The 26,896-nt window shown below is 35.6% G+C and overlaps 2 long non-coding RNA genes and 1 other non-coding gene across 10 annotated transcripts; 1 reads left to right on the forward strand and 2 right to left on the reverse strand.

Moving 5' to 3' along the window:
• Positions 1-8,323: 8,323 nt before the first annotated feature.
• On the forward strand, positions 8,324-17,127 carry LOC113337417. 8 transcript variants are annotated; one of them, XR_003354231.1, is made up of 15 exons: positions 8,324-9,824; positions 10,945-11,068; positions 11,178-11,387; positions 11,847-11,952; positions 12,036-12,095; positions 12,196-12,273; positions 12,374-12,437; positions 13,283-13,394; positions 13,665-13,883; positions 13,971-14,076; positions 14,159-14,233; positions 14,331-14,388; positions 14,498-14,564; positions 15,941-16,139; positions 16,438-17,127. It is a non-coding gene; the product is annotated as an uncharacterized LOC113337417 (long non-coding RNA). The 8 variants fall into 8 exon arrangements; XR_003354230.1 differs by having other exon boundaries at positions 11,178-11,288; XR_003354232.1 differs by having other exon boundaries at positions 8,324-8,765; positions 9,006-9,824; positions 11,178-11,952.
• A 1,379-nt stretch (positions 17,128-18,506) lies between these two features.
• LOC113337483 lies at positions 18,507-18,708 on the reverse strand. The gene has a single exon (XR_003354280.1). It is a non-coding gene; the product is annotated as a U2 spliceosomal RNA (small nuclear RNA).
• An 869-nt stretch (positions 18,709-19,577) lies between these two features.
• On the reverse strand, positions 19,578-26,714 carry LOC113337474. Its single transcript, XR_003354275.1, has 3 exons — positions 26,420-26,714; positions 21,983-22,456; positions 19,578-20,129 (listed from the first exon to the last, which is right to left on the reverse strand). It is a non-coding gene; the product is annotated as an uncharacterized LOC113337474 (long non-coding RNA).
• Positions 26,715-26,896: the final 182 nt, after the last annotated feature.

Genomic DNA, 26,896 nt, shown 5'->3' on the forward strand with positions numbered 1-26,896 from the left:
GAGAGACTAAGAACAGTTGAGACAAAGAAAATCTTCTGGTGGTTCATCCCATTTGTTGCAAACTCTAACTAAAATCAGAAGATGAAGGTCGCTGCTTCTCCGTTCCTGGCTTTAGAATTTTTTTCAAAATAGACTCTCGACAATGTAAAAACCAAAGAGAAGATACAAGGGTTAGATGAAGGATATGGTGGTCATTTTAAGTATAGAAATTGACTAAGTCAACTTGTTGGACCATCTTGGTGGGACCGTATGAAATAAATAACGGAAAGGCCAGTTTATAAAACATTTTGAGAAAACGGCCGGTTTATTAATTAGGGGTGTTGAAGTTGGTTACTTTATTAATTTTCCCATATTTTTTTTCAACACAAAAAATGTTTAATACTCAGGTTTAGTCCAGAGTTTTTATATGGGTCTTATAGTAATTTCCTTTAGGGTTGAAAGGCTACAATTCTTCATTTTCTTTCGACAACAAAAATCTACTTGCTGGCGCCAGTAAGTTTTTGAGTTTCATATTTCATGGATTGATACAGGAAAACTGGTTTCTTACCCATAGGTTACATTCAACATGATTTTGAACCTCCCTATCAAGATGAAAAAATAACATAATTTCTCGATAAAGATAGTGATGTTGATATTAAAAAAGATGAAGATATTGTTGGTGATGATGAAAAAGATCATGATTCTGATGAAACAAATGAAGATGTTTTTGATGATTATGAAGAAGATCATAATTTTGATGAAAAAAATGGAGATGTTGCTAGTGATGATGAAGAAGGTTATGATTGTGATGAGGGAAGACGGTCATGATTTCAATAATGAATAAGCTTATGATGATGAGGATGAAGAATATGGGTTCAATTTATTAAATATATGAGTCATACCTAAGGCTGCGCATGAGCCGTTACGGTTCGGGTTTCTGTTAAACCCGGTACCTGTACTTGTAAGACTGGTGCGGTACAAAACTGGTACCGGGTTTTTACCCGAATTTTTAGAAACACGGTAACATACTCAGTATTCACAAGTCACAACAAATTCAACCAACAAAATTAACAAAATATAGAAACTGATTGTTCTTAATAAGCAAAGGTTTAAAACAAGTTACATACTTAAGTTCAACTTTCAACATTAAAAAATAGTAAAAACAACATATTCATAAGTCTGTCTACGACAAGAAATGAAATGAAATCATCTTGCAAAGCATACAATATATCTGCAACATGCAACAAAAAAGGATGGGGACTTCTCAAACAATGGCATTGGATGCACAACCTGCACTTGCAATCCTAGGCCATGTTATCCAAGCCATCCTGGAGACTATTGACAAAACCCAATGTCGAGAAAGATATTTTACAACAAATACATGCTTAGAGAACTTTTCAAGCCATCAAGTACACATGGATCTGGAAGAGTATTACAATGTGTACAAATTGATAAGAAATATAACATATATATGGAATGTATGGAATCTCAAATCCTATTAATACTTGGAAACATCACTGGCTTATGACTTGTCCTATTTAGTTACCTCCTAACTCAAAAGTTCCATCTACAATTGCCTATCTATCATTTTATTCATGAAAATAACCCTTAATGAACCTTCCCAAGCTACAAAAATGTTTTGGCTCTTTTGAATTTCTACAAACTACTAGCAGGGTAAATAAGTCATTAAACTGAACCCATTAGATAGATTGCTTATTGGAGTAATTCTAAATCAATTTCAAACCCTAAATCAATATATGAGATTTACAAAGATTGAAACAAATCGAACAAGAAAAAAATAAATTATTTAAACCCTAACCATGAAAACAGTAGAAATTGATAAAGTTGGACAAAATTAAATAAAATCCAATAGATAGATTTCTCATTAGCTTAAGTATAAATCAATCTCAACCCCTAAATCAATCCATAAGAGTTACAAAGATTGAAACAAATCGAACAAGAAGGAGAAGATTAAGTAAAGTACCTGACTCAGTTAGAGATGGTGAAGAAGAAGAACAAATCGAACTCAGTTAGACTTACATATAGATGGTGAATCGGTGATAGTATAAATCTGATATATTGATAGAGGGACGAGAGTTCAGCAGGCTGGTCTTCAGAGAAAAAAGAAAAATAAAAATAACGACTAAAAGAGTTACTCTCGAAGATAATAGGATTATCTAAACCTATGATAGACGAATATGATTGAAAATAACCAAGATCTCAACGGCTTGGTATTAACCGGTTCTTCTGGTCAGCTACAAGCCGGTACTCCCCCAAGAACCGTTCTTTGTACCCAGTCTTATATCGGTTCTCATGTTCAGCCCCGGTCCCTGTATCGTCTACATCGGTTCCGATAAGGTTCCGGCTCGATTTTTCCGGTTCCAGACCGGTTCTTGTGCAGCCTTAGTCATACCATACCTTTTGGTTCATTGGTCAGAAAGATATTTTTTTTAAATTGAACATGAATTTACTCAACTTGGGTAGCAAACCTACCACATCCCAGAAGTTAACATGTTTTATAATTTCCTTTTTTTATTTCGTCATCTTAGAAAATAATAACTTATGTTTGATTATTATTAATTAGTTTTACATTCCTTGAGGAGGTATGTATGTTTTTGGTCTTGATTTTGCTGAGCGACCTGACCTGTATCGATCCTATCGTTCAATTAAAATGAAACTGTGTACCATGTTGTCACGTGTTAGATCACTAATGCGATGTATTTTTGCTTTTGATCTGACCCTTATAATGAATATCGGGAAGAATATGCTTCCTCATATGTTAGCAATAGTTTGTTTATTTAGTACCACGGAATATTATATTAACATGTGTTTATTTAGTACTACGAAATATATGGATATATTTAAGTATTAATATACACTAAAAACAAAATATTATAAGAATATTATACATCAAGTTTTTGGCATGACGATTTTGCGCGGGTTTTTTTATAATACTTGTATGTGTATAAATTTAGTAGCGCATGACCTTATTTGTATAATTAATTAGTTCATCGGTATTAAGAAAATAGTGGCATTAGTATAAGAAAAAAGAAACACATCGAGATAATATTGAGATCCCTTAAATAAATTTTGTATAGAGTCCTTTATGTTCAAAATCGACTATAGATAACATCTTCGGACACTAAATTTTATAGAAGTTCATTGTAGCATCCTCCATGTTGCTTAGTAATTTCATTATTTAAATCATGTTCATCATTATAAACTTAACTAGATTATTTGATTAGGAAATCCTAATGCATAAACGTTTTTATCACTAAGCCTAGAGAATTTGCGAGATCTTTAGTTCAATATCTTAGGCTCATCTTTGTGCGCATACAACAATCATTTTCATGTCCTTTTAAAAAAAATGAAGCAACATCCTGAAAAGGGTTCCATCTTGGTGAGTGTAGGATATTATTTTCTAAGCCAGTTCACTTAGAAATTTGTATTTGTGAGTTTTAATTTATCTGTAAAAAAGGACTATCATTCCTTTTTGTTGGTTTACATGTCAATTATTAATCATTTGATGTAATCTTTCGGACATACAATTTGAATAAAAATTGTTTTCAAATATTGTTTGCATTTTTTCTTCTTGTTTAGTCAACGTGCCTTAATTACTTTCGTTTTAGTTTTATCATTCAGAAAGTATACAGATTGTTTTTAATTGTTTATCAACTCATTTTATCAATAATTTTATTGTAGGAACTAGTAACTCAAAGAGTAAAGAGTACATTCACTTTTTCTCATCACTATTTGTGTTTCTTTACTAGAAATCCTAGTTAGCTTGTGACCTTCTTGGCCGGGATCCTTTTCATGCGGTAAGTTGTTTTTCATTTTTCTTGATATGAAATGTTACTCTCGAGGGTTTGAATAAACTCGATAATTGTTCTTGGTGACATTACATCTCTTATAAATCATAAACTTTTTTTTTGTGGACTGCCTTGAGTTTAAATCTAACCAACACCTTCTCAAAGAAGCCATTTGTTTTATTATTCAGAAGATGAGTCTAATATTTTTCGTTGTGTATGTGCCTCGTAGGTTCCAAATTGTTTCAGTGTGGTTTTGGGACTGCAATCAATATTTTGTTGTTGGTATTTATCTAGGTTTTTCAAGAACCTCTTCAAAATACTGCTATTATGATTGCTTTGTTTTTTTGATGAGAAAGGTAAATAATATTAATCAAGAAATATAGTACAAATTATTTACAACGTCGTCTTTATCAAAAGCATTGGACAATATACTTGAATTACTAATTTTTTTCCCTAATATGCAAAGATAAATGTTGAACACTCTTGATTCTTGCTTCCTTAGCTATAGTATCCGGTGCTGAATTTTATTTTTTGTTAATTTATCTAATATTGGCTTGTGGAAATGTACCCAAAACCCCCTCGACTTCTTTAGTAGTGTTTTTCGCTTCCCAATAAATTTTTGCTACTATGAATGCTTAATTTTCCAAAATCCATGTATAATCATGTCGTTAATGTCATGCAGAAGTATTATATAATCATGTAACTGAACCATGTAATTAAAATTCATCACTATTATACTTCTTAATTATCCTAAATCTATCGTTCAAATACACAATTTGTAAAAAAGTAAAACAACTAGCGAGTGGAATAAGTACGATATTGACTTGTTGAAAGAGTAAGAATGGAAGCTAACTACTTATATTTGTAATTTTATTTTGGGTTAATGTGGCTAGTGATGACTATAGTTTCGAACATGTTTGTGTCATATACGGTCAATCTAGTTCTGAAATTCAAGTCACATACGTCTTTGTCCTAATAAAAAGGAGAGGGTACCAAGTACACCACAAATTAAAGGATACAAAATTGGGAATCTGTGTAGTACTTTTAAAAAAAAAAAGGATACAAAATTTTTAATTCAGAAAGTCAAAAGCGCACACACGCAAGACTTTTGTTAACGAGGAAAAGTGTAAAGCATAAAAACTTCGAGACCTAGTCCCAACTTACGGTGTTGGCATTTTAAGTTACTTATCGAGCACGTGGGCAACATTTTCTGGCATGGTCTTCATCATTTTTGGCATGATCTTCATCATTTACGGCATAGTATTCATCACTAATACAATTTCCGCATGTAAAAAAAAAAGTTCACCTCCGGCATGGTCTTCATCACTAATACAATACCAGCGGTGTAAAAAAATGTTTTCAAAGTGAGGAGCCAGCAGAAAAGGAGAAGAGAATTTGAAAGGGAGTGGGAAATATTTAAGTTTGATTTAGTTTTTGTTTTCCTATAAGAAAACAAAAATAGTTTTTATTTGTTTTAAAGGGTAATTTAGTATTTTAGCCTTTGAAAAACGCTCCTTAGATGGAATTTATTGAGTCCAAACTTTCTTATGGACTCAAATTATGAGCTCAAAATTGCTTATGGATAGGGCTGTCAATATACTTCCGAAATCTGTTTCCGAAAATTCGGCATGCTATAGGATTTAATCCTATTAATCGGATTTCAGATATCAGAATCGGATATGTTATCGGATATTTCCTATTAACCTTATTGGAACCGGATGAGGCTCATTCCTTTAGGTTAATATCCGACATCCGATAACCTAGGGTTTTACTTGTGATTTCCATCCCCAGTTTAGATGTCGAGAATACAGATAGGGCTGTCTCCCTGAATCCCTAAATCGTGAGATTTCTTGTCTCATTTATTCATCACAGAATTCCTAAAATGTAGAAAAAATAAACGCAACTATCTATTCGTTGGGTTATTTCCCTGAATCCCTAAGTCTTGAGATTTCTTCTCTCATTTATTCATCACAGAATTCCTAAAATTGAGAAAAAATAAACGCAACGCTGCTGCTGCTGCTGATTGAGACCGAGAAAGATTGAGATTGAATCGAGAGTTTCAGATCGAGAAAAAGTCTTGGGAGATCTAATGGAACTTCGAAATTGGGTTTTGTAGTGGAATTCAAAATACTATGAAGTGGGAAAAAAATCAGTAGGGTTCCTGAAATCTATGTTGCACGGACACTCCAAGAAAGATGACGTAACAGCGTCGGACACACGAACGGATACAACACGTTTACGACACTTCCCAACACGCGATGGACACGCCACATCACGTGTCGCATAAAAATCGACATTAGATACTTTTCAGACATTAATTGGGCATTCTCGGACACGCCATAAATATCCACTTTGGTTTGGAAAATCAAAATTTACAAGAATGTGATGCTGATTTATTCTCCTTTTAGTTAAAACCAAGCATTATTCATGAAAAACTTTGTTATTATTACGCTATTATTAGTTTTATTTAATTAGTACTCAAGTATTTTAAAAATAAGAATAATTATTTTGTTGAGTAGATTGTTGTAAAATTTCATTTAGTGTTGTGAATAATACATATAACGTGTCCCCATAACCCGCTTTTTTGATATTTGACGTGTCAACGTAACCGTGTCATGTCATAACTGTGTCCCGTGTCTGTGTCAGTGAAACATAGCCTGAAATCTATTGAACAGTTTGAATTTAGGGTTTTTTGTGGTCAAAAACAGATCGAGAGCTGTTGTTTCTGCGTTTGAAGATTGAAGAACAAACATCTGCTATTGCTGGTTCGATAAAGATTCAGATGCATGGGTTAATGGAGTTGGTAATACAGGGTATGGAAAATGTTACGACCATGAATGATTATGAGTTTTTTAAGGTGATGATGCGGCTGATGTTAAAGGGAATGATGGAATGATATTGTTGAATTTTCAAATAGATGTATGTTAGGAATGATACACGAAAGAAGAAAGTGGCCTGGAATCGGCCTGAGAATCGACCAGAAACAAAGGATACTCTGCTGAAATCGACCTGAACCCAAAGGATACTCTGATGAAATGATATATTAAAGTTTTTAGTTTTTTCTCCCAGTTACCGGATTTTATCGGAAAAAAATCTGATATCCGATAACTTAGCCTAATAGAATCGAATTAGGATTTTTGGATTCCGCCGGATATTATCGGATATCGGATATCCGATAACCCTTAACCTTAACCTTATCGATATTGCCAATATCCGACGGATATTTATCCGTTGTCATCCCTATTTATGGACTCAAATTTTTCCAACTGATACAAATTTTGCACGATAATGGTCCAAACTTATTGAGTAACCCATAATCTTGTCTATTAGTCACCTAGTTATCTACCTCATATTTTGGAATTTCCATCAAACACAAAATTTACATAATGACCCAAAAATATTTATATTATCACAACATCTATAAATATGACGAAATATAACCACATGACCTAGATTTTTTTATGGCCAAATCTTGCTTAATATACCAGTATTTTGCTCAATATAATAGATGATGCAGATAATGTAGTGAACTCAATTACTTCCGATAGTTTATTTGTTCAATGGAAAAATAGGAAATTAGCGAAAGATATGAAATTTATTTTAAACTCTTTCGCTCTTGGAGTATTAATCCTGCTAAAGGGAATGTAATAACTTGGCCGATGCCGTAGCTAAGAAAGTGAAAAGAGATAAGTTATGCTTAGAAGAACTTCATAATGTTCATGGATGTTTAGAAACATTCGTAGGTTGATATACTGCGCCTGCCATTCGTTAAATAAAATTTCTCATGTTATCTAAAAGAAAATACAAGCATGGAGTAAAATTGAAGTGACCGAATTGACTTTAACCGAATATATTCATCAGTATACAGCTAGAAATTAATATCGTCACCCAAAATAAGTTCGGCAACTTAAAATCTTTATTGCCCCTCGAAATTGTACTATCGCTTAAATTTTGGTAAATGGTCGGTGACCCAAAATCTAGCAAGTTTGGCACAAAAATTTCCAGGTGAACTAGAATTTTTATTATGACACAGAATTACTCCTTGATGGATAACTTGCATTATAGCTCAAAAAGTCTATCATACTCAAAATATAGAGCTTAATTCAATCCACTAAATAGCGCGTTTGGATACGAATTTGCTTCATAAAAAGCTGACTTTTCAGCTTTCAGAAATCGTTCTGAAAAATTATTGTGAAATTGATTTCCAATTTTTGGCTTCCACAAATGAAAAACAACTTATTAATATACATCCAAAAGCCCTATAAACAACCTGTTAGAAAATGTTTGGATACATGAAATAGAAATATTTCTACCAAACAAAAGTCTATCTCAAAACCAAATTTCAGCAGCTAAAAGAAATTGTTTCATAAAATGTTAATTTATTTCATTTAAGGAAGTCGTTTTCATTATTTTGGTCCCAATTTAATTTTTGATTTTTTACTTTCAAAAGTCAAAAAAATTACTTCTATATTTTTATCCAATTATGCTGTAAAAAAAATCTACCTTATCATCTTGGTAGTCTTTAGCCATTCTCCCACCATTCATTTCCTTCCACTCTCAAATATCATTTCCCTGCTTTATTCTTTCCACGCCAAGAACTTGTCCAGCTACCATCTCTGGTTCTTATAAACCCTAGATCTTTTTTCACTGGAAAAGTCAGGAACCCTAGATTTCATTTACTTCCCTCGTATCCAACAACCTCAAAGCTCTCTCGTAGCCAAAAACCCCATTTTTCCACCACAATTTCTCAAACCCTAATAAATTTTTGGTTGTCCTTGTAAAATTAAAAACAGGGTTTCATGGATTATTTCAAGATTCTCCCGACGGAGATTACAGTAGACATTTTGACTCGCTTACCTACCGAATTGGTTTTGGAGTGCAAATTAGTTCCCACGACTTGAGGAATCTCGTTTCTCATCATCCATCCTTCTGCCGTATTCACTTACACCATCTCAATCATCCTTCTGCCTGATTCTGGTAAGTTGGGTTTCCTTGCTTATACTCATGATATTGATGGTAATAGAAAATTTCACTATTTTGAATTTAATGAAAATCATGAGTCAACTCCCATTCAGAGAATTAGAAGGATTAATTTGAAACCTCCATTTAAGAGTATGATCTTTGTTGGTTCATGCAATGGGTTGATCTCTTGCTGGAAACCACCGCCCATCTGTTTGGATTTGTAACCCCATTATCAAAAATGTGTTATGTTTCCAGAACTTAAACGAGAATGTTCTTGTGATATTGATGAGACGACCAACTTTGGTTATGTTTCTTCAAACAATGAGTACAGAATCTTAAGAACATTTCTGCTGAAGACCAAGATGGAAGACGTCTACATATATACTCTAGGCAGTGGCGATGGATGGCGACTTGGCAAAACATTGGAAAGTTCGATTTTGGATCCAGCAAACCGTGGGAACAAGGTGTTTTTTCCAATGGAGCTCTTTATTGGCTGGACATAGAATTGAAAACGATCATCACATTTGATTTGAACGAGGAAAAGTTCTGCGAACATCTTTCACTTCCTCTTTTGCTACCAGACGGGCATTGGGTTTATAATGTGGGGGTTTTTGGATGGGTTTTTGTCTTTTACTATTGTTATTGCTATGGTAGAAACTCTCGATATAGTAGAAACCATATATTCTCACATATGGCTATTGAAAAAGAAGAATGATAATCATGACAAGAAAGAGGGAGAGGAGCACCATCCATTGGTTTGGAGTAAAGAGTTTAGGCTTAAAAATAGCGATCCGTTATTAACTATTACAAAGAGAAGCGGGGTTTTGACTTGGAATGATCATGATCTCTACCTTTACGACAGAAAAAATTCAACTTCTGAAAGGCTTGTGGAGTTTAAGGATCGGTTTCTTAAAGTATCCCCTCACATGAACACCTTAGTTTCATTGAAAGAATTAGGGGAAGAAGATACGAAGACAATGGAGTCAGTTGAAATTGAGGAGACAAGAAGCCGTGATTATCTTTTCAAGCCGCTCCAGGAGGATACCAACCCTGAATGCATATAATCGTAAACCGGTAATCTTCGACTTATAGTTCCGTATATCGAAATTGGATAACATGTACCTCATTGTGAACCTATTGCTATTGGCATTGTCGTAGTGAGTTATTATATCATTGATCCAACTTTGTAGCTGTATTTTTTATTTCGGGTTAAGCAATATATAGCATTGTTTACTGTGCATTTTGTCAGTGACTCGACATTTTTTCAATGGAAGAGTGTGGTATAGACACGTTAACGACTTATTTCGTTTATACATGGGAGTCGAATTATGCAGGCAAAATCAAGGAAACTGAGGGCTTCCTTAGTAGTAGGGAATGCTAACTTTTGAACATAATCTGATAGATGATTTTATTGCTCCAAATATATTATTTTCATATTCTCGTCTGGTGTTTTGATACTGCCTATGTTAGTGATGTAGTTGATGGTATCATTTTACCAAAACCGAAGTGGAAACTCAATGCATGCAGCATAATTGTTTGTCGTAGATCCAACTTTGTCTTTCTTATAAAGTCCACGATAATTTGTGAATACTCGAGATGTTTGCTTCAGGTCTAAAACTGTCGTGGCTTGTCAATTTGTCGGATATGTGTAAATGTCCAAAGTGCATGCTAAAACCACAAGTGTTCGTAATGTAGCATCAAAATGCTCGGTATACACAGATTGTATTTCAATTATCTAGCAGCTAAATTTCTATGTAGAATCTGCTAACAAGTAGCCTTGACCTTAACAAAATTCTTAGGAATATTTCATCAAAAGGTTGCAGCATTTGTAGCATCTGTTCTGCTCTTACGGTAGTGATCAGTGACTAGACAGGTAATTAGTTGATACGGTTTAGCATTTGCAATGTATTGCTCTTCCAGTAAAGATCATCGAGAATTCGTTTTTATCTTCATCGAAGCCTAGAAAAAATGTCTGAAAAACTAAAATCTTCATGAACTGTTTCGAAGTCTGGTGACGAAACTGTCCCATAATAGTGTGATTAATGAAGAGTCAGTGAGCTTCGAAAACATGGAAACTGAGAAAATTAAGCTCAAAATTTCGCTTTCATATGAAATTCTAGTTCTTGATAGTGCAAACTTCTTATATTCTCTACTTTAATGAGCAAAGAGCAAAACTGGCTTATTGCATCAGCAGGTCCGAGTTCATATTCCCATTGTAGTGAACTTGATGCTGCTGCGATGAAGCTTCAGAAAGCTTATAAGAGTTACCGGACTCGGAGAAATCTTGCAGATTATGCAGTTCTGAAGGAGGAGCTTGGGTAAGCAATTAGCATAACTATTTCCTAATCTATTGTTTTTTCAGTTGCTAGTTTTGCAAATTAGGATTTTTGGTGCTAATCTTCTTTGGTTTCCTCTCAAATGTTACAGGTGGAAAGTTGGACATTGCCTCTCTGAAGCAAGGTTTGATATCTTTTTTCAACATTGAGAACCAGAAACAGCTATTTCTGAAGGGTACGAGCAAGGACAAGAGCTGCCAAGGTACTCTTCACTTGACTACACATAAATAGTCGCAAAGAGTTTTGTTTGGATTTGCCTAGTTTCCTTACTGATATTTGGGGACCAATTTTGGTCAAAGAGGTAACCCGTCAAACTCTTTTGGTTGTATTTTCTTTTCTTTCTGTGGCGTCGACTATTGTGTCTTACATTCAAATCATGTTTTTGTTCCTCTTCGATATAATTAAAATTTTAAAAATTAGTTCTGGTGAAAGAATCACATAAAAATCACTATACTCATATAATGCAGGTTGGCAAAGGATAAAATGCACAAAAACTAGCTTTGCAATATTAGCTTGAAACTGTAACTTCAGGCACCTTGTTCAATATAAACTGTCTGAGATTGACATACATATACATATTTTATTTTTCATCGACCCAAGACATCGCTATGGTTACTACCTACACTTCTAGTATGATTTGTGGTTCGAATGCGAGAGCAGTTGACCATTCTTCTACTGGTAGATGCTTCTTCTAAAGCTCTTTCCCCCAATGGATTTACTTCCTCTTTCCTTGTAATTTTATTTTCATAAATTTTTGAAGGTTGGATGTTGGGGATCTTAACTGTTGTACTTGAGGTGCTGATGGTACTGATTCATCAAATAGGAAACTTGCTCTCTGTGTGATAGTTCAAATGCTTAACAATCGGGTTTGTGAGATTTTATTCAGGTACTTTGTTAGTCCGTTTGGTTAGTTCGTAATGTAACTAGGCCATTATTATCTAATTTCCAGAAAGAAATCCATGGAATATTCATTGCAATATGAAAAACTACCGAGGTTACGGTTGCAAAGGTATCCTACTTTCCTAGTTTGGACTTAAATATTTTGCTGTCATGCTTCTTACCGTATGAGTTATAAAGCTTATGATTCTCGCTTCATCTGTCATTATTAGGTTTCAAGTGAAGCAGAGCAGTGTTTGACTTTAGTTTTGTCTCAGTATGATCCATTCAGATGCCTACAGACACAGTAAGTAAGTAAATATATTTGCTGTTTATAAATTTTCCAGTATTTCCTAGTAAACCCTTCTTTAGCTGTGCTGAAATGCTTCTCAGTTAATTAAGGTTTTGTAGGTTATTGTGCCCTTAGAGTGAAGATGAGAAGGCTCTTGTTTCTTGCATTAACTTTCTGACCAAGGTATATATTGTTCAACTATTGTTACATACCCCTACATGTGCACCGCATATCCTAATGTTTCTGCTGAATTCTTTGACCTGAAATGATATATAGCACAAGTACATTCCTAGATTGTTGAATGTTTCACAGTTTCGACTTTGTTAACGAGCAGTGATTTTTTGAGCTGCTAAGGTTAGTTGTATCTCCATTAAGGTTGTTAGTTCCATAGCTTCTTAGGTCCTATGTTCCAGTTGTCAGTCATTGCTACAAAGTTTTTCAAGCGTATGGGGTTATTTTGGTAACCACTATTATAATAAATCAGTCCATAACTATGTGTTTGGTAATCATTATTAAAACTTATTATTTTCGGCACAAGACCATTGATTCTTTAACTGTACAATATTTGTGTTGAGGAGTGTCTCTTATCCTCAAACTGTAAGCTCAAGTGTAGACTGTGTAGGAAACAAATGAGATTATAGATTGATAAACATTGTTTTTTTTTCTTCTTTTATTGGATGCACACCTGCCATAAGAAGGCTGCTATCCAGTGTCTTAGTAAGGACACTTGAGTCTGAAATCCAAATCACACAAAGTAAGGACACTTGAGTCATTTATGTGGTCAGAAGATGTCTACGTGCTACAGGGTAGTAAAGTGAACTAATCATTTGTTCAACATCTGAGATAGAAAGGAATAGCCAAGTGTAAATGTGCTTTATAACCGGTATTCTAACTAGTCTGTAAACATACATCTGAGCTTTGGTAAGCAATTAGCATCACTATTTCTAATCTTTTTTTTTTCAGATACTAGTTTTGCAAATTAGGATTTTTGATGCTAATCTTATTTGGTTTCTTCTCCAATGTTACAGGTGGAAAGTTGGACTTTTACTCTCTGAAGCGGAGTTTGGTATCTATTTTCAACATTGAGAAACCAGAAACATCTATTTCTGACGGGTACGGGCAAGGACTAGAGCTGCCAAGGTACTCCTCACTTCACTAGCCATACATAGTTGCAAAGAGTTTTGTTTGGATTTGCTTAGTTCCCTTACTAATATTTGGGGATCAATTTTGGTCAAAGAGGTACCCTATGGAACTCTTTTGGTTGTATTTTCTTTTCTATTGTGCTTGTAGTCGACTACTGTGTCTTACATTCATATCATGTTTTTGTTCTTTTTTGATATGATGCAAAATTTTAGAAAATCAGTCCTGGTCAAAGATTCACATAAACATCACTATACTCTTATTATGCAGGTTGGCGAAGGTTCAACCAAGGATGAAAAGGCTCAAAAACTAGCTTTGCAACATTAGCTTGAAGCTGAACTTTAGGGACCTTGTTCAATATGAACTGTCTGAGATTGACATACTTTATATTTTATATTTCATTGACCCATAGAATCTCTATGGTTACTACCTATACTTGTAGTATGATGTGTGGTTCGAAAGTGAGAGCAGTTGGCCATTCTTCTACCGGTAAATACTTCTTTTGAAGTTCTTCCCCTCAATAGATTTGCTTCCTCTTTGTTTTTCCTCATAATTTATTCTTCATGAATTTTGAAGGTTGGATGTTGGGGATCTTAACTGTTATACTGGAGGTGCTGACGAGTCTGATTCGTCAATTAGGGAACTTGCTCTTCATGTGATAGTTGAAATGTTTAATAATCAGGTTAGTGAGATTTATTCTGGTACTTTGTTTGTTGGCTTGGTTAGTTTGTAATGGAACTAATCCAGTATTGTCTAATTTCTAGAAAGAATCGATGGAAGATTCAATCGAGATTGCAATTGAAAAACGGCTTCATGTTACCCAGGTTACAGTTGCAAAGGTAACCTACTTTCCTAATTTGGACTTAAATGTTCTACCGTCATGCTTCTTACCGTTTGGGTTATAAATCTTATGATTCTCGTTTCCTCTGTCATTAGGTTTCAAGTGAAGCAGAGCAGTTTTAACTTTAGTTTTGTCCCAGTATGATCCATTCAGGTGCCTACTGTAATTAAATATATTTTCCGTGTATAAATTTTCCAGTATTTCCTAGTAAAACCTTCTTCAACTGTGCCGAAATACTTCTCATTTAATTAAGGTTTTGCAGGTTATTGTGTCCTTGTTAGAGTGAAGATGAGAAGACTCTTGTTTCTTGCATCAACTGTCTGACCAAGGTATCTTTTGTTCAACTCTCGTTACATACTCCTACACGTGCTGCCTGCATATCCTAATGTTTCTGCCGAATTCTTTGACCTGAAATGATATATAGCACAAGTACATTCCTAGAGTCTTGATTGTTTCACAGTTTCAACCTTGTTAAGAGCAGTGATTTTTTGAGCTGCTAAGGTTAGCTTGTGCTTCCATCTTAAGCTGAGTACAAATCGTGTATCCTTAGCATTCTTTGTTAACGAGCAGTGATTTATCATCCATTAATGCTGTTAGTTTCATAGCTTCTTAGGTCATATGTTCCAGTTGCCTGTCTTGCTATAAAGTTTTTTAACCTTTTGGGGATGTTTGGTAACCACTATTATAATGGATCAGTCCGTAATCGCCATTATGGCAGCTCATAATCGATTCTATATGTGTTTGGTAGTCATTAATAAAACTTATTATTTTCGACACAAGATGACAAGACCATTGATTCTATAAAACGTGCAATATTTCTGTTGGGGATTGTCTCTTTTCCTCAACAAATACATCCCAAGGAATTTTGTGTAGGAAACAAATGGGATCATATATTCATAAACATTGTTGTTGTTTTTTCTTTTCGATGAACACCTACCATAAGAAGGTTGTCTTAGTCTGGGATCTACAAAATAAGGATACTTGAGTCTGAAATCCAAATCATACAAATTAGATAGTTTAGTCATTTATACTCTTCATTTGTTCAACACCTGAGGCAAAAACATATAACCAAGTGTAAATGTGTTTTAATGAATTTATTAACCAGCCTGTAAACATATATACCATCATGCTACCTTAGTAAATTGTTTTTAGAAGGTCAACTATTGTTTTGGATCGAAAGTACTGCGTAGGACGTGACTGATCTAATTGCAGAAAAACCTTCTACTTGCATGTTACAATGTTCTATTCTGTACCTGGACATCTTTGAAAGATTCGTAATGTTACGAATCTTTATTCATGAATGTTTTGTGGAAGTGCCCAACTGGTGGTTGCAAATTGGCCTAACTGGTGTTAGTGAAGGTCTGTAGGTTAACATAAAAATGATCTGGTGTTGGATAACTTTGATGCGCATACACCCAAGAGGGACTATGTCTATTTCATGATTTTTGTGTACTAGGTCTTGTAATGTAGAACATAAATCGAGTCTGGTGAGTTATTTATTTATACCTATATGTGATGGGTATCAGTGTATCAGACATGTCAAATGCATATGCCATTTCTGAGGCGGGTTCTGTTGTTATGATTAGAGGAAGCTTAGGTGGGTTCTGCTTAGTGAGTTATTTTATAATAATGATAGTTAAGTGAGGCACTTGTTATCAGGTTATTTGACTGTACTTTCATTTGATACCTTTTTTACTTGGGAAAGATTGGGACTATTCAATTGGAGTTCACTGATGCAACAGGGAGCTTCCTGCAAGCTGCTCGTAAAGCTCCTGTTGGAGCCCTTGGCTTCCGAGCTCAATGCAACAAATGGGGCATCACAGTTGTATTGCTATTGTGGGGAAATATCAGAGAGAATTCTCTTCATGCTTCAGTTTCGAGGCCGTACTTTTGAGCTTACAAATGTGAGTCTGACTCTTCAAACTTGCACTACATGAGTTATTGCCTATTCTTTTGCTCACAATGGTTTAACGCCAGCTTTCTTTTGTGTGGGTGTTTTTTTTTTTCTTTTTTGTGTATGTTTCTGTGAGCCTGCCAATTTGGTTATACATTTGGAACACGTAAAATGAAGTCACTTGACTCAGTTAGATGGGTGCTGAGTTATTGCTGCGCGTGAGCCCTTTTACTAGTCAAATAGGAAAAAATATCACCGTAAATGTTACTGTTCATATTATCTAAGGATGATTTTGTTTTGGTTTTCAGGCTGTTCGTGTAGGTGATTTGGAGCTGTTTAGGAATGTTGCGGATAAGTTTGCAAGTACTTTCAGCTCAGACACGCAATCTGGTTGTGAGGTTGCAATATAATGGTATCAGGACAGGGATTCACGATATAAGATTCTCCTAATCTCGCATTTCACTTGTTGATGTTGCTTGCAAGCTGAGGTAGGACTCCCCGAACCTTGTTGCGGATGCTGATATAGCTAGGCAGCTGTTGCTGCATTTTTAACAAGGATAAACATGCAACCGCGAAACATCACCGAGTCAGCTCCAATCAAAACATGTGAAAGGCCAAAATGGGACGCCAATTGGAAGAATTGGGATAAAGGTACCTAACAATTTTATTGTCGGGTTCTAAGACTTGATAGACATATTATAAAATCAATTACGGGGTTTCGGGGTCGTATGGTATGAATTAGTCACCTGAACTGGGAAACTTAAGAACTTGCAAATGTGTGTAAGCTTAAAACACAAAAGATGGTTGAACTTTAAAATTGACAATATTATAATTGCTCATGAAATTGTTCACACAATGAAAAGAACTAAAGCTAAGAGTGGAATCATGGGCCTTAAAATTGACATGTCTAAGGCTTTTGATAGGGTAGAGTGGTCCTTTCTAATTGATGTACTAAAAGGTTTTGGTTTTTCTATCGTTGGTGTGAGTTGATTTCTCAATGTGTCGGTACTACTAGCATCTCAGTTCTCTTGAATGGATCCCCCTGCAATGTTTATAGACCAACTAGGGGTCTGAGACAAGGTGATCCCTTGTCTCCGTACCTTTTCATCTTATGTATGGAGTCTTTTTCCAGATATCTGATGTATTGCGAGGATAGACAGTGGATCCATGGTGTTAAGGTCACTACTGAGGCACCTAGTGTGTCTCACCTTTTATTTGAGATGATTGTTTGTTGTTTATTAAAGCAACTCACTGTGAAGCTCAGAATTTAGTCGAGGCCATCAATGTGTTTAATTCTGTCTCTGGACATCAATGTGTTTAATTCTGTCTCTGGACAGATGATAAACTTTGATAAATCTGGCTGTTTTTTTAGTAAGAAAGTACACCCGGATAAATGTGTCTCACTTATAAGAACTCTTAATGTCAAGAAAATTGACCTACATGATAAATATTTAGGTATTCCTCTTTTTATTAATAAAAATAAATCTGAATCTTTTGCCTTTCTAGCTGATCACTTTGATAATAGTGTTGCCAAGTGGAAAGGCAAACATTTTAACCAGGCTGGTAGGTCAGTCATGGTTCAAAATGTCTTGAAATCATCTTCAGTTTACCATATGAACTCTTTTTTGATTCTTGATAGTGTCATTTACCAAATGGAAAAGTCTCAAAGGGACTTCTGGTTGGGTAAACAAAATCAGGGAGGTATTTACATAAAACAGTGGAAAGGTGTTTGCTCTCATAAGCATGTAGGAGGTCTAGGTTTTCGTGATTTAAAGAAGTTCAATTTAGCTCTGTTATCTAAAATTGCTTGGAGATTGATTCATGGTTCGGATGAACTTTGGTTTAGAATCCTTAGATGTAAGTACTTCAGCAATAATCATCCTTTACATTATAAGAAAAACCAAGACTCGTCTTGGGTGTGGAAAGGAATTTGTAGAGGCTTACATATTGTTAAAAATAACTCTTTTTGGGAAGTTAAGAATGGTAAGAGTATTAAAGCTTTTGAAGATAATTGGATACCTGATGTTACTAATCCCCTTTGCATTCATTATCCTAATCCTAATTTTGTGGTTGCTGATTTCATTGATGATAACACTAAATCTTGGAATGAGCCTCTGTTGAATGCTTTCTTCACTAGTGAGAATGTTAGTAGAATTAGGAAACTTCGTATCCCTTATTTCGGCGAAGATAGATTAATTTAGTCTAACTCTCATAATGGGACCTCTCATAATGGGACCTTTTCAGTTAAATCTTCATATAGGTCTTTATCTTATGTTAATGTTAATGGTACTATGAATCCTCCCCTGATCCTTTTGCAAATCCACCTTCTCTCGACAGTGGCTCACAGAATAATACTGAATTTTTTTATTAGATTTGGTAGGGGTGCGCCAGGCTATTGCAGTAGTGGAATGCAAAGGCGACACATGAGAACCCCAGCAGCAGCAAGCTGCTGTGACAGGAAATCCCCCAAGAAAAAATAAATTTAATACCACGCCATCACATAACGAGCATATATCAGATATTAAACTGATAAGAACAGATACTACACTTGATCTTAGCCAAAAGGCCGAGAAAGGTATGCTACTCCGAGTCTATAAATTCAGCTTTTATAGGTCTCAGTAATCACAATGTCTTGCAGCCGAACCGAGGTGGGACAAAAACCAAAATACGTAAAACCCAACATTACAACCCGCATGCCATCACCCCAGTGTGCATTCTCCACATCCGTGTCGGATCAGATTATTTTTTCCTAAGCACCCTATTGTTGATAAATACCAAATAAGATCAGATTTCTCTTTAGCACCTTGGAGACATTTCCTAAATGTCCGACTGAAACCAAAGGTTTTGCCCAGGCCACAAAGAGAGACATAAAAAGGGGCGAGGGTCGTACTAAGGAGGAAGTGCGCGCGCACAGATATTGGTGGATCCTCAATTTATGAGGACAAGGACTACAACAAAGAACCCGAAGTATATGAAGTCAAATAATGGGATACATGAAGGCGAAGGGAGTCATTGGAAGAATAGGAAGAGGAGCAATGAATCAGGTAGGGAAGAAGAGGAGTGAATCAGAACCACACAATTATCTTTTGCTGAGAAGTAGAAAGACATTTTAACATCTATTTTAACATCTATCTGCTATCAAGATATATGAGAGCCTCCTAGCACTATGTCCACCAAGGGTTGCTTCAGGTAGTCGTCGCTGATCGATTATTGATAGCTTGGGTTCAGTTGCAGTAACCATGGAATGCTTAAAGAAGATGTTTCTAAGTGTGGTATAACAGAATTTGCAGTTGCTTCACTTTCTTGTGCGACAGAGCTCGAAGTTGCTCTCATATAAGTACCCTTACTGAGCGATCATTTAGTAGACGCAAAACATTATAAATCCTTCACTGCTTCATAGTTCGTATACCCGACAATCAACAAAATATGCATAAAACTGCAAACGGGAACTCAAACTGTGTTGTTAAACTCGGTATATTGCTCAAGCAACAAACTTGAAATTCACAGAGAGACTTGATTATGATCATTCTACACACCAATAAGTAATATCTAAAGACAAGAAAAAACAAGAGTATCCTTCTCACAGGACCTCTCATAAATCAAACTAGGAAAAACAGGGAAGAACTTAAGTTTTGATTCGAACAAACTAAAACAGTAAAACAGGGAAGAACCTGAGCTTTATCTGTCTTAGCCACAGCTGAAGCAGCCTGCCCACGAAGACGTTCTCCTAGCAGCAATATGAGACCAACCTTTTGTCCAGGAGGTGCATCACGACAAAAAGTCCTGGCATGTCCAATATGCTGGTGGTTACCTCCTCTGTGAGGGATTCGTAGCAACACCACGAACCTTGGGCCAAGAGTTTCTCTTCACTCTGTCTTTGTGGTAAGCGTTTCCTACTTTCAACATGGGCTTCTCAGTCCTGCTTCCACCAGCAACTTGGCAAATCATAGCACGGCACCCACTTGGTACAATCTTTCTAGCTCCAGATGGAAGCTTAATCCTGAAAAACAAAAATTGGGGATTTAGACTTTGACAACCAAACAAAGGAGATCTGTATTTAGATTAAGTTTGTGAAATGCAACAGGTCAACTGAACAATGAACATACAGGACCATAAAAGTTTATCAGTAATTCTAGCCCAGATTTATAAGTGAACACTTTATACTCATTTCTTTCAATTAACACAACAGTCAAGGAGCTAGATTCTCAACAAACTTTTCAACTCATGAGACAAATGTAGTTGCTCTTCTTATGTATTCTACCCATCCAACATCCTAGCCAACGTTCTATGGATGCATTACCTCCAGCTACTATCAGTTTGCTACAGCCTACAAGAAACCAGAGGTACACTAGGAGTGTAAGTATACCTAAGCACAATCAATTTTCAGTAGCACGTTGTTGTATTACCTAGCGATATATGAAATCCTGTGCGCAGTTATCTATAACCAAGTAAGTCTAACAAATTTGTCAAACAGGAAACAAGAAAAGAGTTGGTATGGTATAAATTTTGTATTGATAATACAAATTTGCATACGAACTATGAGTACCAGCCCCTAATTGACACAGAAACTATTTAGATACTACGAGTGAAACTTTTGTTACTTGACAGCACTACAGGAATTATTATTGTTAATTAACAGATGCAAAATGTAAATTTATTTGCGTAAAAGTCACGGTTTGGCAATTTCACATGAGTTAGTGAGTACCAGAAGCAGTACGTCTAATTTTTGAAACGGAAGTTACCTCGCAGAAGCTAACATCATCATACATACTCAGAAAATTAAGATAGAAATATGCGTATTCATAAGACTCTCCTGAAACGGAAGTAACCCCTACCAACGGTCCCAACTGGCTCAGGTAGAGAAGCATTCCACCACTTAAACCAATTGACAAACACTTGCAAATATTAGCTAGAAAGATCAAAAACAATGCAACGAAGACGATGCAAAAGAAAACAAAAAGGCCAAGTTAGATGATATGACTGCTACTATGATACCGCCAACGACATCAAAGACTGATAGATATGACTCGTTGAAAACAATACAAAAAGTGAAACTTCTTAACAGAAGCGAAAGCTACAAAATAGCAATACCATCTTGAACTACCAGCATAATAACTCATTTAAAACAGCTTTCTTCTACTTGGCACAAGCTGAGCACCACAAGAACTCTCTCAGCAGGCAGCTGCGAATAACTCCTAGATATCGAAGCAACCAAGAATCATAGACAAAAAAATATCCCACTACACACTAGTAGTAGAAATAATGGTGTATATGAGGTAATGAGTAGGCACCTTAATGCATCCAGTTCGTTACAAATAAAACACTTATGCTTGAGGGGGACAGGGGAGAGAACACATTCATCTTATTTATTGACTAAAACACACCTTATCAGTTACTACTCGTGTATTAGTAAACACTTAGAGGCTCCCTAAAAACGAATTTGTAATGAGTCATGCAGAGATTGGCTTTCCATAAACTAAATTTGTGGATCAAACATGAAAGTTACGATGAAAAGTGATTCAATCAACGACAACCAATTCTATCGAAAATGTAAATCTATTACAAAGCAAAGTCTTCGTCGTTTATGAGCAATATGAGGGATATCATAAAGAAAGGAATACCAGCAGCCTCGAAAAAAACAAATTTGAACTTCCTTAAACTTAGATGTAAAAATTTGAGAAAATGCCTACTTCTTGTACCAGATCAGAATATATAAAATCGACATGAAACACCAAAAACAAAGCCACTTGAGAGGCATAAAAACGATGTGTAAGAATCAATTTATTCAACTAAGCATACTAATTAACCCCACCACAACATCTGAAATTTTCAAAAGAACAAGAAGAACTTTACCTCCCAGACGCTCCGGCAATATCCGTTTTAACCACCAATTATCTTCCAAAAGAGATTGAACAATCCAGCGCATGTCATCCACAATTCGTAAGTGATCTGCACCTGCATCAGCTCAATAATTATTGCTCACAAGCCTCCTCTCTTCCTTGACAGAACCCGTCAGAGGATAACCCTCTTCTTCCTTAATCACACCCTCATCACCCAAATTCTGCATCTCTTGAAGACTAATCATCACAAACAGTGAAGCTTCTACATGGACACTAATCTTTAATCATTACAAACACTGATACCGTTTCCAATCTCAAACGTATGTTTTTGTTTCTACTTGCCGTTTTTACTCTATAACTTGATTGAATGATTATTGTTCTTAAAAATGATAATGTAGGTGTTGCAACTCTGTTCATATCCTGACCACCATATTGGGTGCTTTTGGAGAGGCATTTAATAAGGTCATTCTTTTTATCTGTCATTCACCTGTTGAAAACAGAACAGACATATTAATGAGCATTCAATTTAAGGAATTAATTAAAGGGGATTTTAATAAAGTGCCACACTTCCAATTTGCAGTTTAAGAAAATGACACCGTTTTTTTCAGAGTTTATTTAATGCCACACGTTTGACCTTTTCCATCCAAAAAAAATGTTGCCATCAGTTAGTGCATAGGTGGCATTTATCCAGCTTAGTAAAAGACATATACACCCTCAAATCTGTCACAGCTCATCTCTGCTTAAACATCTCAACTCCATTTACTCCAGCCATCACCCTGTAATCTGGCATACTCATCTTCACCAGGACCACGACCGGCTTAACCTCCTTTCTTCATTTCCAACAATCTCTGCCTGCGAACACATCAGAACTACCACCAAACTGCAGCGGCAACAATACCAGCTGCACCATTTCATCTCATAAACATACATCTCCTCATACCATTTCCAGTGCCAATTCAATTTCATTACCAGCAAATCTGTTACTCATCTCGCTTGCAATCTCGCCATGTCCAGTTCAACAGCATCATACCCATCCGTAATCCATCACCGATTCCTCCTTGTTCTTGGGTTCACTGCACCTGCAACATCCACCAGTAAAACTCTCCAGCATCAACACTGTCATGTCACCTGTCCTAGCATTCATCTAAGTCACCAAATACCCATGGAACTCTGTAGCAACACTTCAGTTCCATGGCAATTCATCACCAACCATCGCAGTCATTTTCTCTTGCTTCATCTCAAGAGCCTACAACAACTCCCTGCAGCTCCTGTGACATTAACCAAGCACAAACCACCTTCAATTCTGTTGCAACTACCACTGCAAAACACACCTGCAATTCCAGCTCAAACCTATCTTCAGTTCATCTATAATATCAACAGCAACATCATTTCCTCAAGTACCATCAATGGCAGTAGCAGGAGTGTCTTCTTATCCCTTGTTCTCATCAACTTCCTTTCCTTGAGGATGTTCTTCACTGAACCCTAAAATTCAATTCGATATTAATTTCATCCCCAAAATCACTCAAAACTCGAATCCGAGTTGAACTCATCTTCTATTCAACAACTTTCAGCAACATCCCTTGTACACAGGCTCAACTGGTAGAAACTGAGCTTGAAGAGGTGAAGAAAAATCCATTTAGGACTTTTATCGAACACCTAATGTGCCATTCTCATCTTGGTGTAACATTGAAATTTCTAGCGCTTCTAAACTCACTGAAACACCTGCAAATTCAATTCACAACAAACCCATAGTTCAGAAACTATTCAACAATCATAAATCTCCAAATCCAGTCCAAATTATCAACCAACAAGACCATTATCTTCACTGGTTTAATTGGTCTTCAAACTCCATCAACTGCTCAGCATTTCGAACTCATTTCAGCCTGGAAGTCGAGATATAAAAGCTCTTGATAGACCCTGGCAAATACCCATTGTAGGCTCTGAAAAATGATTCACGGAAGCAACACATTTCCTCCTGTTATTCTTTTCTTTTTTTGAACCCATGACTAGTATAATAGGGTTTTCAAGGGTAAATATGTAAATCACGAAAGATTCTTTTGACCGAGTCAGCGAAAAAGACCAAGTGTGTGGGTCCTGACGGAAAAACTAACGGTTGTGGCATTTAATAAACTCTAAAAAAAACGGTGGCATTTTCTTGAATCGGGATTTGCAAGTGTGGCAGTTTGTTAAAAATCCCTTAGATGAATAAGATGGAATTGTAAACAAATATTTTTATTATTTAATGAACATTAGACATACTTCTTAGAGGAGAAATCACAATGCCGATCAGAAGCATGAGTGCGGTGTATGTGAGGTTTTCCATACAAAAGCAGTATTTCATTCATAATCCTGATTCGCAAAATCATTGTTGCACAAAATTTCTCAATAGGAGGAGGTTTCCTTGAAATATGGGGACTGGAGATCTAGAGAGAAATGGAGACTATAAAAGTTCTGTTTGTGTTGAAGGACTTGAGGTCATTTTATGGTACCATAACTCTAATGTTCAAGCCATCAGATCCGGACTCATGGTAATGCATCCAAAGTGGTAGCACAGATTTGGTGCCATTGACATTAGAGGACTGTGAGTACTAATTCTCACATGGCCTAGTTGGAAGTATAGGACTCTGTTCACTGGTTGCTCTTCTCATATCATCTACCTATAACATCCTAGCTAACTTTCTATTGATGCATTATAAGCTATTACTAGTTTTGCTCATTTAGGATCGGCCACGGCAACTCAGTGAATCAATAAGAGACACACCAAGGGTGTAAGCATACCTACCGGTTAAGTACCTCGTCGTTGTATTTACCATGCAAGTCATCATTACTCATTACTCTAACTTATAAAGTTGTGAACCAGGAAAAATGAAAAGAGTGATTTTACAAATTTCTGAACAATGAGAAATTCATGAGAACTCTTTGTTTCTTTGCTATCTTCTAATTCAATTATATGTAGCAGCTTAATGTATCCAGTCTGTTACCAATAAAACTCAAATGCTTGATGGGGACAGGGGAGAGAACATGTTGGATCTTGTTTATCGGCAAAACCACCTTTTCAGTTACACCTAAAAACGATTTTTTGGTGAGTCATGCCGATTTGCTTCCATAAACTAAATTTGCAGATCAAACATGAAAGTAATAATGAAAAGACATTCAATCAACGACAACCAATTCTATCAAAAATGTAAATTTTATAGCAAATTCCATGCATTCATCATTCATCATTCATGAACATTACGAGGGATATCATAAAGCAAGTAATTACACAAGCCTCAAAGAATATAGCTTTAAACTTCCTTACACTTGAAAAGAAAATTTTTAAGAAAATGCCTACTTAAAAAGTAACATGAAACACCAAAAACAAAGCCACTTGAGAGGCATAAAAACCGAAAGTGTAAAGTCTACTGATTCAACTAAGCCTACAAATTAACATGTGAAATTTTTTCCCCAAAGAGAGTGAAATTTTCAATTCTTACAAATGCTTTTGATAACAGAAATGCTGCTCTCTTATACTTCTTCACTTCAGTTACTAATCGTGTCTTTACTAGACACTAAGAGGATACCTAATAACCAATTTGTAATCAGTCATTCCGAGATTGGCTTCCATAAACAAAATTTGTGGATCAAACATGAAAGTTAAAATAAAAAGTGATTCCACTCCTATCAAAACATAAATTTCATGGCGAATTCCATGCCTTGGTAATTCATGAGCATTATGAAGAATATCAGGGATATCATAAAGAAAGGAATCACACCAGCCTCGAAAATACAGCTTTGAACTTCCTTAAACTTAAAAATTAAAAATTAAAGAAAATGCCTAGTTCTTGTATCAGACCAGAATATATAAAAATCAACATGAAACACCAAAAAAAAGCCACTTGAGAGGCATAAAACGAAGTGTAAAAAGCTACTTCTTCAAACATGTGAAAAACTTTCCCTAAAGAGAGTGAAATTTTTGAAGCTATTGCATTCTATGTTTGTATACTTATCTGCACATAGTATAAGCCACGCAATACTTTCAAGAAGATAAATAGCTTTCATGATATAATCAAACAAAACAGTGTGCTAATGTCGGAGAACCAGAGCAAACAACTTTAATAGGAAATCCATTTGCATCCAAAACTCAACTAATCTTACACTAAGGACAACCTAAAACGCATGTTTTCATGCTTGTTTCTAAACCCAAATCTCAAACAATAATGTATTCATTGATAGTGCTTTAAATCTAACTATTAATCCTATCAGCTGTCTTAAGAGTGACTATGTTTCTTCTTCTTCTTAAATTTCAATCAATAAAAAGGAAATTCAGTTTTGACCGGATGGAGAAAACTCCAGGTTTACCAAATGAAATTGGAGAGAATGTTTAATTCTGAATTAGAGTTATAAAAACTTGAATAAAACTCTGATTAATAAAAATTAAAACTGATTTTATTACTTGTTTGATACTTACTCTTCCGATGCCGCAGAAAATGTACCAGCATCTAGTAACCATGATGTCCGATGGTCGTCATAGGGTTATGAAATCCCTACTTCCGATTCATAATATCACCATTTTTCTCTTCGATCCCTCTTTCGATAAAAAAATTCATATTCCATTTATAACCCATCTATTAAGTGGTGATGGCGGTGGTACTGAAGATAATAATGGTGGTGGTGGTGGTAGAATTAAAGATGTAAACGGCGGAGAACTGGAATTGGAAATTAATTGAGCTGATTTGGGGATTTCTGGGTTTAGCTTCAGTAGAGTAAAGGAAGAGAAAAAAGAAAAAAAAGAGAGGATAGAGAAGAAGAATTTTGACCAAATATTGCCGGCCATAAGGCACGACATCGGCCTTGTGAATTACTGTATGACAACCCGAATGTGGCAAGAATCAAGCCCCAAACTAACCGGAAATTAGGGGTATAAATTCGGGCAGGCCGGGCCGCC

This window comes from Papaver somniferum, unplaced genomic scaffold, assembly GCF_003573695.1.
Source record: "Papaver somniferum cultivar HN1 unplaced genomic scaffold, ASM357369v1 unplaced-scaffold_16, whole genome shotgun sequence".
In the NCBI taxonomy this organism is placed as follows: domain Eukaryota; kingdom Viridiplantae; phylum Streptophyta; class Magnoliopsida; order Ranunculales; family Papaveraceae; genus Papaver; species Papaver somniferum.